This window comes from Aegilops tauschii, chromosome 6, assembly GCF_002575655.3.
Source record: "Aegilops tauschii subsp. strangulata cultivar AL8/78 chromosome 6, Aet v6.0, whole genome shotgun sequence".
NCBI lineage: Eukaryota > Viridiplantae > Streptophyta > Magnoliopsida > Poales > Poaceae > Aegilops > Aegilops tauschii.
The window spans coordinates 108300468-108319144 of NC_053040.3; the positions used below are offsets into that span (position 1 = coordinate 108300468).

At 41.4% G+C, this 18677-nt stretch overlaps 1 pseudogene; it reads left to right on the top strand.

The window, feature by feature from the left end:
- The first annotated feature begins 382 nt into the window (after positions 1–382).
- On the top strand, positions 383–18323 carry LOC109783831 (DEAD-box ATP-dependent RNA helicase 14-like; annotated as a pseudogene).
- Positions 18324–18677: the final 354 nt, after the last annotated feature.

The window sequence follows — 18677 nt, forward strand, 5'->3', positions numbered from 1 at the left end:
TGAGAGTCACAACTCCTTCTTTATTTAGTTGGGTGAATTATTGGGATGTTCCAACAATTATTGGGAAATGTGAAAGGTAAAGGGAGACTGCTGGAGCACTTTTTTTACACTTTTACTAAATTTCAGTTGGCTGATTTAGGTTTGGCTTCAGGTTGAATTTTGTGGTTGTCCGATTTTATTTTTCTGAATCTCAGCGCGGTTGTGGTCAATTCAGTCGATTGCTTGTTTTTTAGTGGACTTTCGGGTCGCGGGTGCGGTCTGGCCCGACCCATTGTCCTCAGTGGGGGGGTGGATCAGTGAAAGGGAGGCCGATGTCCCTTCGTTTGTGCCAGCATAATAGGAAGAGGAGGAGTAGGTGAAGTTTCAGTGTACTCTCCCCGGGATGGCCAACTGGCCAACCGTGTTATTTCTGTCTCCAACCAGGGAATTGGCAACACAGATTCAAGATGAAGCAATCAAGTTTGGTAGATCATCGAGAATGCCATCTATTGTATGTTCCTTCTATCTTTATGTCTGCACTACACTGCTCTACTCTTAGACCACCTAATACACTTGTTTATCCACATTGCTAGATGCTAATTTTATGGTATTTCCGTTTTTTAAACTACATAGATATATACAGTCGTAATAGAATATTGTCTTAATCATAAATTTTCTTTTGCAGTGTCTATATGGTGGTGCTCCAAAGGCCCTCAGCTAAGAGATTTAGAGCATGGTGTTGGGATGGTTGTCGCAACTCCTGCAAGGCTGAATGATATTCTAGAAATGGGAAAAGTGAGCCTGCGTCAAGTAGCATATCTTGTTCTTGATATGGGTTCTGAGCCACAACTAAGAAAGAAAATGTGAAACAAGCGCAACCTAAATGGCAAACTCTTATGTTCATTGCCACTTGGCCAAAAGAGGTGAGGAAAGTATGTAACGCCCCGAGACCGATGCGTCAGGTGTCTTCCAATTATTCGCCGTCATTACCATGTCATTCGCTTGCGTGTTGCACTTTCCCATGTCATCATTTGCATTTCATCTGCACGTTTTTCAAAAACTTGCATCCGTCCGGGTTTCCCAGCTTTCTCCGTTGTCCATTTCGGAATCTGACACTCTCACACGCACCCGCCGCACCTCTCGGATCTTGTTTCGTGAGTGGGAGAAAAACGTTCTCGGAATGGGTCAAGATTTGTCGAGTGGTCTTGGTACACCACCGGTAGACCACCTGTCAAATTTCGTTCCATTTGGAGGTCGTTTGATGCCCCAACGGTTAACCGCGTTAACCTCCGGACCCCTTTCTCTTTGCAACCCAGCACGACTCCACAACAGCCCACTAGCCCATCTAAACCCCTCCATGCTCTCCGTCGTTGGATCACGATCGTGTGGGCGAAAACCGCACCTCAATAGCCCTCTCCTAGCTCCCTCTACCTATAAAAATGTTCCCTCCCCCTCCATTTTCGGGTGAAACCCTAGATCCCCCTCTCCCGCCGCCACCGGACGCGTACGTGACGGCCGGACACGTCCGCCGCCGCCCCCTCGCCCAATCGCAAGCCGCCACGTGGCCCTCCGCCGCCAGCCGCCGCCGCTGGCCCGCGGAGCCCAGGGCAGGCCCGCCCGGGCCCGCGCGCGCCACCGCGCCCTCGCGTCGCTCCGCCGCCCGAGCCCCGCTGCGCTGCCGCCTTCACCGAGCCGTGCCGCCGCAGCCAGCGCGCCCTCCCGCCGGCGCCCGTCGCCGCCTCCTCCGGTCAGATCCGGCCGGGACCGGAGCTCCCCCGCCCGGATCTGCCCTTCGCCGGCGACCTCGCGCCTCGCCGGACTTCCTCGACCTCGACGGAGTTGACCTCGGTTCATGCGCCGAAACCCTAGATCTGCGAGGGTAATTTTCGACCAAGTCCCTGAGATCCCATCATATGTGTGCCCCTTCATCATGCCATAGCTTCGTGCTTGTAGATCCGATTTGCGCATATGATATATCGAAATGTTCATCTCGTGATGTCTACTTGGTGGTGTAGTTTGTTTGCATGTTATTGTCCATCTTGATGCCCTAATCCTTGTTGCAGAAGTGCTAAATGCTATAATCTGCTGGAAATTGTTGAAACTTGCTGATTTGTCCTTTTCATAGCATGTTGTGTATTTATCTTTTGAGCATTATGTCAACATGTTTTAGAAGCATATTCATGCCATCTATACAGTGGCGCAATCCATGTATTTTTATCTGCCCTGTGGTGACTTGAACTAGCATGCAAAGTAGGGAACATGCTGTTGCTGATTTCTATTACTTGATGATTTCTGCCAAGTCTGTGAACCACTTATCTTTTGCATACTCGCCATGATGTTTTGAGCATGTTCTTGTGGTTTCTAGCAGTAGCTTAGTGTTCCTGTTTTGTAGTGCTCTACATGTATATGCTTGCCATGTCCATTTATTCCTCATATATGTCCTTTAGCATATGTTTTCGTTGCCATGAACATGCCTAAATGATGTTCCAGTTTTCTGTTAACTTCATGGTGCCATGTTGTGAGCTTGTTACTAATTAGTCTATGCCTCTTTTGGAGATGATCCAATTACATGAATTGAAGTATGCTATGAGTACTTTGTCCACATGCCAAGTTTGATAATTTTGGACTTCATATGACCTATTTTCCGAGCTTGCAAACATGCTATGATGATGACACTATTTTACACTTGCTGAAACTGTTACAACATTCAAAATTGTCTTGATGGTTCCCACTAGTTCATGAGCCATATGTTTATGATGCCTTGATGTTATTTTCTCTTTGTTATGTGTACTTTGATGCAATGCCCTTGGTTGTAATATAACTTGCTGTAGTTTGTCGCTTTCTTGCTCTCAAGTTGCCTTCATGCCAAATATGTCAACCTGTTAACAGCATGTTCCTTTTTGCAAGAATCATAGTGATTACTCCATGCATTATATGAACTTGTGCCCATGGACTAAGTTGAATTATATCATGTCTACTATATGCCCATGTATTTTTCATGATTACTAAAGTTGCTATGCTTGCTGTTATGTGCCTCCAAAGTCAGCATCATAATGTTATTGTTTTGCACTCCCAGATTTCCTCTTAAGTCTGAGAATCTGTTATAACTTGCAATATTGTCTTGATGAATAACATTGATCTAGAGATTATATGGAGATGCTTAGTAATCATGTTTTTCCATGTTTAACCTGTACTTTAATGTCATGCTTTTGTTTGCCATGATTATGCAATGTAGCATGTTTGTTTCATGCCTTCAACTTATCAACATGTTATTCCTGCTCACATGTATGCCCTGTTTTCCACCAAGTTATAATCTGTGTTATAAAGTTGCTTTTTGCATTGATCATATTGGTTTAATCTTGATGCCTATGAACTTGAACTTTGCTGTTATTTGAAGGATGTAACCTGTGCTTTGAGTGCATACCAAGTTCATGCCCATATGTTTCCTGTAGCATGTTATTTCCTTGATTGCAAAGTGCTTAGTTGCTGTTTTGGGCAGATTGTGTTTGAAACTTGTATTGAGTGTATGCGTTGAACCGTGGCTCCGTTTTGAGCATGCTCTATATGAAACTTGCTTGGTTTTGCATGTAGTTTTCATCATGCCATATTGCATCCATGTTTTGAAGTGTTTTTATGGTGTTTTGCTTGCATTTGCATCAATGCCATGTTTAACTTGTTTTGCTCATATCTTCTAGGCCGTAGCTCCGAATTAAATGAACTTTATATACAACTTGACTAGAAAGACGCGTAGATCATCTTGGTGCACTTTAACTTGTTGTTTGACCACTTCAACATAATGTGTTATTCAGATCTGGACCAATTTCGAAATTTGCATATGGGGAGTTTCCGGAATTGTTGTATGTTGATTCCGGCCTCATTTAAATTTGCCTTGAGTAGCAGCATGTAGCCTTGTCATGCATCATACTTGGTTGAGTATCATGTCATGATATGTGTTGTGTGCTTACCATGTTGTATGCTTCTTTCCGGTTGTGCTCCTTCTCGATAGTTCCTGTTTCGTTGCGATTGGGAGGATTAGTTCGACTACGTGGGGTCGTCTTCTTCATGGACTCGTTCTTCTTCCTAGCGGGATTTCAGGCAAGATGACCGTCACCTTGGATCTCGCTACTATCTTTGCTATGCTAGTTGTCTCGATGCTATCGCTATGTCATGCTACCTACCACTTGTTTATCAAGCCTCCCAAATTGCCATGATAGCGTCTAACCTTTTCACCCTTCCTAGCAAACCGTTGTTTGGCTATGTTACCGCTTTGCTCAGCCCCTCTTATAGCGTTGCTAGTTGCAGGTGCAGTTGCAGGTTGTTCCATGTTGGGACATATATATCATGGGATATCACAATATCTCTTATTTAATTAATGCATCTATATACTTGGTAAAGGGTGGAAGGCTCGGCCTTATGCCTGGTGTTTTGTTCCACTCTTGCCGCCCTAGTTTCTGTCATACCGGTGTTATGTTCCTTAATTTTGCGTCCCCAACACGGTGAGGGTTTATGGGCCCCTCTTGACAGTTCGCTTTGAATAAAACTCTTCCAGCAAGGCCCAACATTGGTTTTAACATTTTTCATAATAATATTGAACTAAATAATTAATTGGCATAGGGCGTCATGAACCCAAGGATTCTTGCTACATAGCAGGGGGGCCAGCGCTGATGGTGTTGGTCCCAAACGGGCAGCCTGTGGGGCCGCCTCGAGGAAACCCGATGTGACGCCCCGAGACCGATGCTCCAGTGCCTTCCATTTATTGTAGTTGTTGTCGTGTGTTTATTGTGTTTGTTACATCATCATAATTGTTTTGCATATTTCATTCCTATATGTTTATGCCATGATCATGTTGAGTGCATTGTCATATTGTGCTTCTTGCATCATGTTCATTATTAATTATATTTTACCATCCTTGTTGTTGCCATTATCATCTTGCTTTGTTATATGTTTCATTGTAACTCTTGCCATTTCATTGTATTGCATCATGGTCATCTTTTGGTTGCATTTCTATGTGTATGTGATATTGTGTGCATTCCATCTCCCCTCTTTCACAAGTTTGTTTTCCTGGTCCCAATTCACCTCAACACCCAAACCTAGCCATGCACCACCACCTTCTTCTTCCTCTTCTTTTACTTCTTTATGCAAGTGAGTTCTTCCCTGCCCCCATTAATGTTCATTCTTTTCCTGATGCTAGTTCTCCATGCCTACACCCTCTCTACCAATTTTCAGATCATTTGGAAATGTTTTGGTTGGACTTTCAATTTATTCAAGTATGAATTATTTTCAAACTTGCTTGCATTATCAGTCTCTAAAAATTCCCAGAGCATTTTATTTAGAATATGCACATGGGGATTTTCCGGATTTGTTGTTTGTTATATCCGGCCCCATTTAAATTGCCTAGATAGGTAGTTTTATTATGCTTCACCCCTTGCCATGTTTAATAACATTTAATATTGTTGGGTACATAAACGAGAGCGAACTAAATAATTCGAATGTGGTGTTTTGTCAATATGCAACTCATTGCCATGCCATGCCTCATTAAATGGTCATGCATCATATTTGTTTGGGCATCATGCCATGATTATGCTTTTTTGTTTACTATGTTGTTTGCTTCTTTCCGGTTTGCTTCTCTCGTTAGCTTCGGTTTCGTTCCGGAGTTGTGAGGATTCGTTCGACTACGTCCGTTTGTCTTCTTCTTGGACTCGTTCTTCTTCCTTGCGGGATCTCAGGCAAGATGACCATTACCCTCGATATCACTTCTATCTTTGCTTGCTAGTTGTTCGCTCTATCGATATGTCGCGCTACCTACCACTTGTTTATCATGCCTCCCATATTGCCATGTCAAACCTCTAACCCTCCTTCCTAGCAAACCGTTGCTTGGCTACGTTACCGCTTTGCTCAGCCCCTCTTATAGCGTTGCTAGTTGCAGGTGCAGTTGCAGGTTGTTCCATGTCGGGACATGGATATCATGGGATATCACAATATCTCTTATTTAATTAATGCACCTATATACTTGGTAAAGGGTGGAAGACTCGGCCTTATGCCTGGTGTTTTGTTCCACTCTTGCCGCCCTAGTTTCCGTCATACCGGTGTTATGTTCCTTGATTTTGTGTCCCTAACACGATGAGGGGTATGGGGCCCTCTTGACAGTTCGCTTTGAATAGAACTCTTCCAGCAAGGCCCAACATTGGTTTTAACATTTGCCATAATAATAGTTGAACCTAATAATTAATTGGCATAGGGCATCATGAACCCGAGGATTCTTTTCTACATACAGGGAGGGGCCAGTGCTGATGGTGTTGGCCCCAAACGGGCAGACTGCGGGGCCGCCTCAGGGAAACTCGAGGTATTTGGTATATACCTGTAGGCTGACCTATCCGGTTGTGTCCTGAGATGAGATACGCGCGGCTACTATCAGGGTGTCAACACGCTGGGAGGCTTTGCTGGATTAGTTTTACCATTGTCGAAATGTCTTGTGCACCGGGATTCCAAGTCTGATCGGAGGGTCCCGCGATGGAGGATTGTCTCTGCGGATCGTGAGCTTGTCATGGGCTAAGTTGGGACACCCCTGCAGGGTTTAATCTTTCGAAAGCTGTGCCCGTGGTTATGTGGCTGATGGGAATTTTTTAATATCCAGTTGTAGAGGAATTGAAGTAAACTCAATTAAAATACACCAACCGCGTGCATAACCGTGACTGTCTCTTTTCGGGGATGTTCGAGAGGAGAACACAGTTGGGTTATGTTTGGACGTAAGTAGTTCAGGAGCACTTATTGATCATTACTAGTTTGCGACCGTTGCGTAGTTCTCATCTTACTCTTGTACTCGTAAGTTAGCCACCATACATTGCTTAGTCGCTGCTGCAACCTCACCACTTTTCCATCCCATACCCATTAAGCTTTGCTAGTCTTAATACCCATGGTAATGGGATTGCTGAGTCCTCGTGGCTCATAGATTACTACAACCACAGTTGCAGGTGCAGGTAATGCGATGATCATGACGTGAGAGCGATGTTTACATGTTTTGGAGTTCTTCTTCTTCTTCTTCTTCGATCTTGGGATAGGTTCCTGGTCGGCAGCCTGGACTAGCAGGGTGGATGTTGTTTGAGTTTCTGTTTGTGTTTCATCCGTAGCCGGATGTTGTTCTCATGTATGATGTTTGATGTATTCATGTGGCATTTGTGTGCCTTTGTATGTATCCCCAACTATTATGTAATGGTTCGATGTAATGATATCCACCTTGCAAAAGCATGTCAATATGCGGTTCTATCCTTGGTGGGACCTTCGAGTTCCTTTAGGATAGACTCGCATATTCGGCGCGACAAGTTGGATCAGAGCCTCGACCGACCATAGGAGCCCCCTTGTTTGTCCGTAGTTGGCCGCTGTCGAGTCTAGAAGAAAACCTTTCTCGGAGTCTAGTTATATCGGAGAGTAGGAATTCTTTTTACTCCTCAGCCCCTTTGTCGCTCTGGTGAGAAATCTTGACATAGTTGTTTTGAATTACTCCTCTTCCCCTTCAAATTTTTTTAGGATCACGCAGTTAGTTTTTCGATCGTTGTGATGTTAGCTCTTTTCATCCGGCGCACTTCTTTTGAGTCATTCGACCCTCGTCGTCTTTCACGAGATCAATCCTCAGTTCTTTCCCAACGATGTTGTTTCCCCCGGAGTAGTCTTTCTTTCTCCCACCCGCCCACCCTTTTTTTCTTCTTAGAGCCGGAGTCCTTAATGGAGTATCCATCCTACTTGTGTGAAGCTTTTGCATTCTTTCCTCAATTATTTCAACCAGTGTTTCTCTCTTCAAGTTATTCGTCGGTTCCCCGTTCCAAGTTGCCTTTGTTTTTCCCCACCCTCCCACCCTTTTCTTCCCGGAGTCTGAGCCTCTATTCGAGCATCAATTTCGTTCTTGTGGAGCCTCTTTAGTCTTTCCTCAATGGTCTCAACCGGTGAATTCTCGTCAACTTCATCATGGTTCGTCTCGTTTTCTTTCCGGTGGATTCAATTCAAGTTTTCGGTGTTGATCGTATTCTTTTCCTTGACTAAAGTGTTTCCCCTTGCTCGTTCGCCTCTCGCCAGTTTATTCTTCCGGAGTGCTCAAGACATCTCAGAAGATTCGTGTTTGTGTTCAAATTAATTCCAGGTTGTCACCTCATTCGAGTCTTTCAATCGTTCCGGTGCATCATTTCTCAGTGGGCCCTAACCCACAGGTCTTTTCCCAGGATCTTACCTGACTCTTTTTATTTTCCCCGAGTTATTCTCAAATTCTTTTCGAAGTTTGACGTAAGAATGAAATTCATCAGTCAGATGCTTTTCCAAGATTGATTTCAAATTATTTTCATTGTTGGCTCAACCTCTTCGCTTTTCATTCTTCCGGAGTATCTCAACAATTTTGGTGATGTTCCTCGTCGCCATTCTCAACGTTTGAAGACCGAAGAAGAGTTTTTCCTCTAAATCTTGTCCGTTCTCCCAGAGAATTGTGGTGCTAGCTTGATGTTATCCTCTCAAATTGTTTCCAATCGTGCGATTCTTTTCTTACCCATCCGGAGTATTTCAGGAGTTGTCTTCCGTTTCGATTATCCGGAGGCCTTCATTTTGGCATATTTCTTCGTTCCAAGGTTTCAGCATCGTTCGTTCCCTTATTTGTACCGGTGCTTCATTCAAGCATTCTTAAATCAGTTCGCGATCTCTTCGTTCTCTTGCATCTTGATTCACTCAAGTATCTTCGTTCGTTTTCTAATTCTTTCTGGCGATTCGTTCTCTTATCTTCGTTCGTTTTCATTGCCATGGTGGTTCGTTTAAGAATTCCACTTCCGTTCTTATCATATCAATTATTCGTTCTTTCCAGTCTTACCGGTGGTTCATGAAGACCTTCCCAAGTTTTGCGCTATATCTCCCCTTAATCTTTTCCAACGCGAATAAGTTGTATGCAATCCATTGCTTCTCATTAATTTAATTGATGAAGGATAAGCATAGCATAATTCTTATTCTTCTTTCATCAAGTTGATCAAATCCTTCCTCGGAGAATTTTCATGATGAATAATCTCTTGGTTCTAAGTTGTTCATCTTTTCTTTTCCGGAGTTCCAAGTTTTTTCTAGCTTGTCTCGTCGCGAAGCTCCATCTAAATCATCGCAAGGCTTTAATCTTATTCTTTTTCATCCTTGAATTCTATCTCATCATCCTTTTGTCACCGGAGTTCTTCATGGTGGTTCAGCGGCATTTAATTCATTCTTCAAGTGTTCATCAAGATTCTTGTTGGAGGAGCGCAAGTATCTTTTCCTCTTGCGTCTCGAAGTGCAATTAATTCTCTATATTCTTTTGAAGTGGAGTTTTGCATTTCTTCGTTCTTCTCAGCTATTCAAGCTTTTGTTTATGGCAAATTTCACCTCAAATTTTGGATATGTTTTCAATAAGTCCACAACAAGCTTATTCTTTTCGTTGGTGAATTTCCAACAACTCTGCTCAATCCTTCCTTCTAAGGATGCTTTCAAATTCAATTGTGGTAGAAGTTGTCATCTTCTTCTTCGTTCTTTTCATTCCATTCTTTCAATTGTTCCGGAGGCATGGTGTTGTTGCTCTCGTCAAGTATCATTCCATCTTTTCAAGTCCATATTCCTTCCATTCTCGCTCAACCGGAGGTTGTCCAAATTCTTTCATTCTTGATCCTCGACTATCTCATTATATTGGTGTGTTTTCGTATTCTTTCGGTTCGTTAAGCTCGTGTTTCATATCCTTCAAACTACATGGTTATCGTAATCTTCCTTGTTCCTCTTTTCTAGCGGAGTGTTTTCTATGTCCCTCATCTCCGTTGTATTCTTTCCTTGGAATTTCTTAACCTCTCAAGGTTCTTTGCTTTCACTCATTTGTCCAAGAAGCAACCTTGTTTTTCTATTCCTCTTTCGTCGCGTTCATAAGATCTCGGGACGAGATCTCTTGTTAGTGGGGGAGTGTTGTGACGCCCCGAGACCGATGCTCCAGTGCCTTCCATTTATTGTAGTTGTTGTCGTGTGTTTATTGTGTTTGTTACATCATCATAATTGTTTTGCATATTTCATGCCATGATCATGTTGAGTGCATTGTCATATTGTGCTTCTTGCATCATGTTCATTATTAATTATATTTTACCATCCTTGTTGTTGCCATGATCATCTTGCTTTGTTATATGTTTCATTGTGCCTCTTGCCATTTCATTGTATTGCATCATGGTCATCTTGTGGTTGCATTTCTATGTGCATGTGATATTGTGTGCATTCCATCTCCCCTCTTTCACAAGTTTGTTTTCCTGGTCCCAATTCACCTCAACACCCAAACCTAGCCATGCACCACCACCTTCTTCTTCCTCTTCTTTTACTTCTTTATGCAAGTGAGTTCTTCCCTGCCCCCATTAATGTTCATTCTTTTCCTGATGCTAGTTCTCCATGCCTACACCCTCTCTGCCAGTTTTCAGATCATTTGGAAATGTTTTGGTTGGACTTTCAATTTATTCAAGTATGAATTATTTTCAAACTTGCTTGAATTATCAGTCTCTAAAAATTCCCAGAGCATTTTATTTAAAATATGAACATGGGGATTTTCCGGATTTGTTGTTTGTTAGATCCGGCCCCATTTAAATTGCCTAGATAGGTCGTTTTATTATGCTTCATCCCTTGCCATGTTTAATAACATTTAATATTGTTGGGTACATAAACGAGAGCGAACTAAATAATTCGAATGTGGTGTTTTGTCAATATGCAACTCGTTGCATATTGAGCTCCACTTAATTTGTAGTATTTGATTGTTGCACCTTGTCATGCCATGTCTCATTAAATGGTCATGCATCATATTTGTTTGGGCATCATGCCATGATTATGCTTGTTTGTGTACTATGTTGTTTGCTTCTTTCCGGTTTGCTTCTCTCGTTAGCTTCGGTTTCGTTCGACTACGTCCGTTTGTCTTTTTCTTGGACTCGTTCTTCTTCCTTGCGGGATCTCAGGCAAGATGACCATTACCCTCGATATCACTTCTATCTTTGCTTGCTAGTTGTTCGCTCTATCGATATGTCGCGCTACCTACCACTTGTTTATCATGTCTCCCATATTGCCATGTCAAGCCTCTAACCCTCCTTCCTAGCAAACCGTTGCTTGGTTATGTTACCGCTTTGCTCAGCCACTCTTATAGCGTTGCTAGTTGCAGGTGCAGTTGCAGGTTGTTCCATGTTGGGACATGGATATCATGGGATATCACAATATCTCTTATTTAATTAATGCAGTTATATACTTGGTAAAGGGTGGAAGGCTCGGCCTTATGCCTGGTGTTTTGTTCCACTCTTGCCGCCCTAGTTTCCGTCATACCGGTGTTATGTTCCTTGATTTTGCGTCCCTAACACGATGAGGGGTATGGGGCCCTCTTGACAGTTCGCTTTAAATAAAACTCTTCCAGGAAGGCCCAATATTGGTTTTAACATCTATTATATATTAAAAGTAATATACGGTGAACCAAGAGCAAAAGAAATAGTAAAGAAAATTCCACGTTAATCAGAAAATAGAGTCCATTGATCTCGTAAATATTTATTATAAAATATTCTTAGCCATTGAATCTTTGTAACATCGTAAATTTGGTGGACCCAGACTCAAACTCCACGTTAAGTCATGTGTTGGCACGTCTAGCTAACAACTAAGCATCCATGTTTAAAAAAATCTACTAGGCATTTACGTATTAAAATGAAACTCCAAATAAAGTCATGTGTTGACACGTCTAGCTAACAACTAGACATCTATACCATAAAAAAACTACTAGCCGTCCATGTTTAAAAAGAAGCTAATAGGCGTTTATGTTTCAGAAAAAAAAAACTACTATAAATGCATCTCTAAAACCATTCGTGCTGACCTAGAAAGCTATTCATCGTGTCAACTCGGGCTGCCATGTATGCCAAGCTAGCTTCTCTATAGCCTGCCGATCGTTCCACTACCAGGTGACATTAGGATATCCAGTTTCAAACCTCATACTTGCATCTATACATGGACAAGTATGTACGTTGTGATGGCATGAAGATATGCATTTACACCATCACCGTCATGCCTATAAATGCATCTCTAAAACTACCTTTAATTAATTATTCTTATACCTTGATATATCTTGCTCGCAAAACCATTCGTACTGACCTAGAAAGCTATTCATCGTGTCAACTCGGGCTGCCATGTATGCCAAGCTAGCTTCTCTATAGCCTGCCGATCGTTCCACTACCAGGTGACATTAGGATATCCGGTTTCAAACCTCATACTTGCATCTATACATGGACAAGTATGTACGTTGTGATGGCATGAAGATATGCATTTACACCATCACCGTCATGCTCGGTACCCACGGCCAGTCGGCATAAAGCAGGCGCCCCGTACATCGAGGACCACATGAGGCCAACGTTTGGCCTTGAAGTTTAGGCCTACGTGGCTGCCGCCGTACCGTCGTTCAACCGGGCGTCCATCGAGTGCACATGACGAGGACCTCATGATTCAAAATTTCATGGTGCATACATTCAAACAACAAGGAGCTTGGTACACAATAGCCTCATGTGCATGAATAAAGCAGCTACAAGATTGATACGTTGGACTTTCCCCATGCAAACAGCTCAAAGCTTTTCCTAATGTAAGCTCCCGCCGTCATGTACGCCCAGCTAGCTTCTCTATAGCCGGTCGATCGTTCCACCACCACGTGACATTAGGATATCAGGTTCAAACCTCATACAAACATATGTAAAGGGAGAAGAATTTACATTGTTCAACCGGGCGTCCATTGACTGCACATGACGGACCTCATGATTCAAAATTCCATCAGGCATACATCTATCTATTCTATTCTATCTATTATATATTAAAAGTAATATATGGTGAAACCAATAGAAAGATAAATAGGCTGGAAAATCTCACATCTCACATTAATTAGAAAATACTAGCCCTTGATCTGGTGGGTCTCTTAAAATTAACATTATGTAGCCGTTCAATCTGCGTAACATTATAGAAAAAAGAAACACCCCAAATAAGGTGCAGCCACACGTACATCCATATAAAATAAATAAATAAATAAATAATCCTCTGGTGTACGAACCAACTTATTAGGAGGTATCCTAATGCCAAAGGGAATAAAAAGTACGTGTGCTAATGGCCCCTAAAAAAAGGACATCCAACAAAAAAAGAGAGGACGTGGGCTGATGCCTTTCAAAAAAAAAAAGCTTGCCTCACCCCTTACTATATACGTGCATGTATTTTTTCACTATATATGTACGGATGAGAAAATGTGGGCACCGCTCAAAAAATGAAAATAAACGTGTACCAATGCCTTGCTATATGCCTGCGTACATTTTTCTATTGTTTATGGACGAATTAAAAAAACTACATGCACTACATGCGTGTATGCATTTTCCCATTGTACATGTACGCATGAGTTTCCAACCAAAGATAATGACGTATGGTTTCCTCATAGATGACCCATCTATCCACCATTACGGAGGACATACATATGCAATTAAGACTATCATGTTGATGGCTTTTTTTATAACACAGTACAATCGAAATCGCTCATATACACGAGCATACATTTACCTCTATGAATGCATGCACACACACCCTACCCCTATGAGCACCTCCGAGAGACTGAGTCGGCATAGCATCTTCACATTATGGTGTTGATGGCTTCAAAGGTATAGAAGTAGCTAATCTTAATAGATATATTATTGGATGGACCAAAGCTATATTGACTCATGTACAAACAATGAAACAATAAGTTTAGAGACATGACACTATGTTCACTATTCTAGATCATGCACGCTAACCCAATGATCTTTGTTCGTCATCATATCTATTGTAGAAGCACTCGAGACAGAATGAACTTATTGGCAATAGTAACACCTAAGCGGAAAACAAGGAATGAATGTATAATCAACATTTTTATATTTTTAACTGAAACTCAACATTTGTGTTTTTTTCTTTTATCTTTTTATAGGAATAAAATACGGAGTTCATCTTTCGGGCAAACATCCAGACCATTTTAGAGACAATGAAAGGATTGGCCATGTTGCATGGTACAAAATTTCGCGTTTGGACTAAGCAGAATATTTTAAGATGTAGTTTTCTGATTATATCAAGTTGTAAACATATTACAAGGATCATTCCTAAAAAAATCATTAAATGCCATAAAGGATGGCACATCTTATTTATTACCTCTTTTGTGGCCCACTATACTAATGTTTCATTGCCAGTTGGTACAGATATATTTGCATAGCCGTCCCATTTAATGAACCTTGCTGGTCTCTTTAATATTTCGTTGCGAAGAAACAAGTGTAAGTGCAGTTTGTTTACAAGTATATTGCGTAGCAAATAATATATATTGTTGTACAGTGAGGAAAATAATAGGTATGCTTTTAATGGGAGGAATAGTTATAGTTATCACACTGTTTCAGAAAATAGCAATAAAATGTTGAAGTATTAATTAATCAAGGATTTTAGATACCGAAGAAGCAAAAATATCTGGTTCCATTGTATTTATTATAGATGTAAATGATAAAACTAAATTTGTGGTAATGTTTAATTAGTGTTATTTAATTTGTTAGGTAATATACATAAAACTAGATTGTGACTTTTGAATATTATTGTATGGAAGTACTTCGTTGAATTTGTGCAATTAGTTGATGGAACCGAGTGAAATTACTAAATTATTTTCATATGTCAGCTCTCACAAAAATGTAGTCTTTACAAGGATTCCATTGAATGTTTCTTCCTTCAACGATTAAAGTTGTGTGTCAATTTTGCAATGGAATTTTTCATGCAAGACATTTTTGAAGTACTATACAGATACCATTATTGTACGGCAATCGCTCTTAGATGCCTTTGGTGGTAGACCCATATGTTTATGTGGATATCAGAGCTATATATATGCTAATCAGTAAATGTGTGAATTAAATCGATCATTACTTGATCCCATCTAAGAATTTGAATGTTGGTTAGAGCTGAATGAAATTGTTGAAAAGCCATCGATATCCCATTTATGTTATGCAAACTATTTGAAGATAGTAGATTAATCCTTACTTTTAGTAAAAAAAAGACAACCATTATGGCAGGAGCTTACTATCGGGGTTCCATGGTCCACACAAACTATGTGTACATCAGTGGTATGCAGATGTTTCATCGCAAGGGAAGTAAATACAAATGATTTGGCTTGGAGGCAATGGACATATAACTAATTCTAGACAAACATAGAAATATACTGAAGGAATTACATGTATTTTTAAGTATTTATTTCATGTTTGGATCCCCTTCCACATCGTTCATCATTTGTAGTTTAAGTTCTGAAATATGTTTTATGCCATTAAGAGTTGTTTCGTAATATCTAGCAAAAAATTGAAGATGTTGTGCGAAAAAAATCACTTATGGTAAACAATTACAAGGATAGGAATTAATATGTCAATCATGCAGAGTGTTAGCAAATTTATCAATGCCTACACAAAAACAATGACAACTACTATATTTTGTTTAAAGAAAAAAATACAATGCAACATGAGATAAATGCTTCAAAATATTGTAGAAATACAACTTGCAAAACGTGAGTGGCCATAACAAATATAGTTCGTATGGCATGCATAATTAGAAGGTCAATGATAAATATGTAATATATTTTTTAAAAATGTCCAAACATACCTAATAAAAATAATGTTTGAAGAGGTCATATATTTGTAAATTTCCTCACATTCAGTTCCAAATTTTCTTTAGACAAATCAAACAATATGTTCATATCACAAACTATAAAAAAAATTCTAGCCCGCGCATCGAGCGGGCCACTTTGCTAGTTTGCCATAATAATACTTGAACCTAATAATTAATTGGCATAGGGCGTCATGAACCTGAGGATTCTTTTCTACATACAGGGAGGGGCCAGTGCTGATGGTGTTAGCCGCAAACGGGCAGACTGCGGGGCCGCCTCGGGGAAACTCGAGGTATTTGGTATATACCTGTAGGCTAACCCATCCGGTTGTGTCCTGAGACGAGATACGCGCGGCTACTATCAGGGTGTCGACACACCGGGAGGCTTTGCTGGATTAGTTTTACCATTGTTGAAATGTCTTGTGCACCGGGATTCCGAGTCTGATCTGAGGGTCCCGCGATGGAGGATTGTCTCCGCGGATCGTGAGCTTGTCATGGGCTAAGTTGGGACACCCCTGCAGGGTTTAATCTTTCGAAAGCCGTGCCCGTGGTTACGTGGCAGATGGAAATTTGTTAATATCCGGTTATAGAGGACTTGAAGTAAACTCAACTAAAATACACCAACCGCGTGCGTAACTGTGACTGTCTCTTTTCGGGGATGTTCGAGAGGAGAACACGGTTGGGTTATGTTTGAACGTAAGTAGTTCAGGATCACTTATTGATCATTACTAGTTTGCGGCCGTTGCGTAGTTCTCATCTTACTCTTGTACTCGTAAGTTAGCCACCATACATTGCTTAGTCGCTGCTGCACCCTCACCACTTATCCATCCCATACCCATTAAGCTTTGCTAGTCTTGATACCCATGGTAATGGGATTGCTGAGTCCTCGTGGCTCACAGATTACTACAACCACAGTTGCAGGTGCAGGTAATGCGATGATCATGACGTGAGAGCGATGTTTACATGTTTTGGAGTGCTTCTTCTTCTTCGTCGATCTTGGGATAGGTTCCTGGTCGGCAGCTTGGACTAGCAGGGTGGATGTCGTTTGAGTTTCTGTTTGTGTTTCATTTGTAGTCGGATGTTATTCTCATGTATGATGTTTGATGTATTCATGTGGCATTTGTGTGCCTTTGTATGTATCCCCAACTATTATGCAATGGTACGATGTAATGATATCCACCTTGCAAAAGTGTGTCAATATGCGGTTCTATCCTTGGTGGGACCTTCGAGTTCCTTTAGGATAGAGTCGCATATTGGGCGCGACACCCGAGGTATTTGGTTTTACCCGTAGCTTGACCTATCCGGAAATGGCCTGAGACGAGATACGCGCAGCTACTATTAGGGTGTCGACACGCCGGGAGGCTTTGCTGGATTAGTTTTATCATTATCGAAATGTCTTGTGCACCGGGATTCCGAGTCTGATCGGAGGGTCCCGCGATGGAGGTTTGTCTCCGCGGATCGTGAGCTTGTCATGGGCTAAGTTGGGACACCCCTGCAGGGTTTAAACTTTCGAGAGCCGTGCCCGTGGTTATGTGGCAGATGGGAATGTGTTAATATCCGGTTGTAGAGATCTTGAAGTAAACTCAATTAAAATACACCAACCGCGTGCGTAACCGTAATTGTCTCTTTTCGGGGAAGTTCGAGAGGAGAACACGGTTGGGTTATGTTTGAACGTAAGTAGTTCAGGATCACTTCTTGATCATTAATAGTTGGCGACCGTTTGCGTAGTTTCTCATCTTACCCTTGTACTCGTAAGTTAGCCACCCTACAATGCTGAGTCGCTTGCTGCAACCTCACCACTTATCCATTCCATACCCATTCAGCTTTGCTAGTCTTGATACCCATGGTAATGGGATTGCTGAGTCCTCGTGGCTCACAGATTACTACAACAACAGTTGCATGTACAGCTAATGCGATGATCATGACGTGAGAGTGATGTTTACTTGTTTTGGAGTTCTTCTTCTTCGTCGATCTTGGGTTAGGTTCCTGGTCGGCAGCCTGGGCTAGCAGGGTGGATGTCGTTTGAGTTTCTGTTTGTGTTTCATCCGTAGTCGGATGTTGTTCTCATGTATGATGTTTGATGTATTCTTGCGGCATTTGTATGCCTTGTATGTATCCCCAACTATTATGTAATGGTACGATGTAATGATATCCACCTTGCAAAAGCGTGTCAATATGCGGTTCTATCCTTGGTGGGACCTTCGAGCTCCTTTAGGATAGAGTCACATATTGGGCGTGACAAAGTATCTTAAGATTTTCTCACTAACCCTGTCCAGGTTAACATTGGGAACAATGATCAGCTGGTTGCAAATAAGTCAATCACTCAGGTAATAAAAAATGAATTTTTCTGCAAGGAAAAAATGCTATTTTCTTGATTGAGGTATATTTTGCTTCATTGTTCAGAAGCACTCCTAGTTTGTTACACTTTGCGGTATGTGGAAGTTGCCACACCTATCGAGAAAGGGAGGCATCTTGATCATGTCTTGAGATCACAGGAGCCTGGATTGAAGGTCATTATAGTTTGCTCCACGAAGAGGATGTGTGATCAGCTGTCTTGAACCCTATCACAGCAGTATGGTACTTCTGCTATTCATGGTGATAAATCAAAGGGTGAGAGGGACTCTGTGCTGAGTGAATTTCTAACCGCCAGGTGCCCAATACACATTTTAGTAATCTGCAGTTTTTAAATGTGATCTCATCTTTCATGGTACGGAAGATAGTAGGAGAATTTCCAGGGTTGGTCTCAATTCACTGAAATGATTTTCACATTCTGTAGACAAAATATCATGATTACTGTTGTTGATGATATTTGGTATCCACATCAATCAATTATTATGCCACAGCTCCATGTTTTCAAGGTGTGCCAAACTGGTATGATATGGAATGTGTAGGACCAATCTCTTGATTCAGACTAAACAACATATTTTTTCTTTCATAGTCACGTTTTACTTTGCGGATGTCGATAAAGTTCCACATGTTGTGATAAAAAAAGGAATACAAGTGTAAGTCTACAAATTTGAGCTTGCCTTGGTCACTCCATT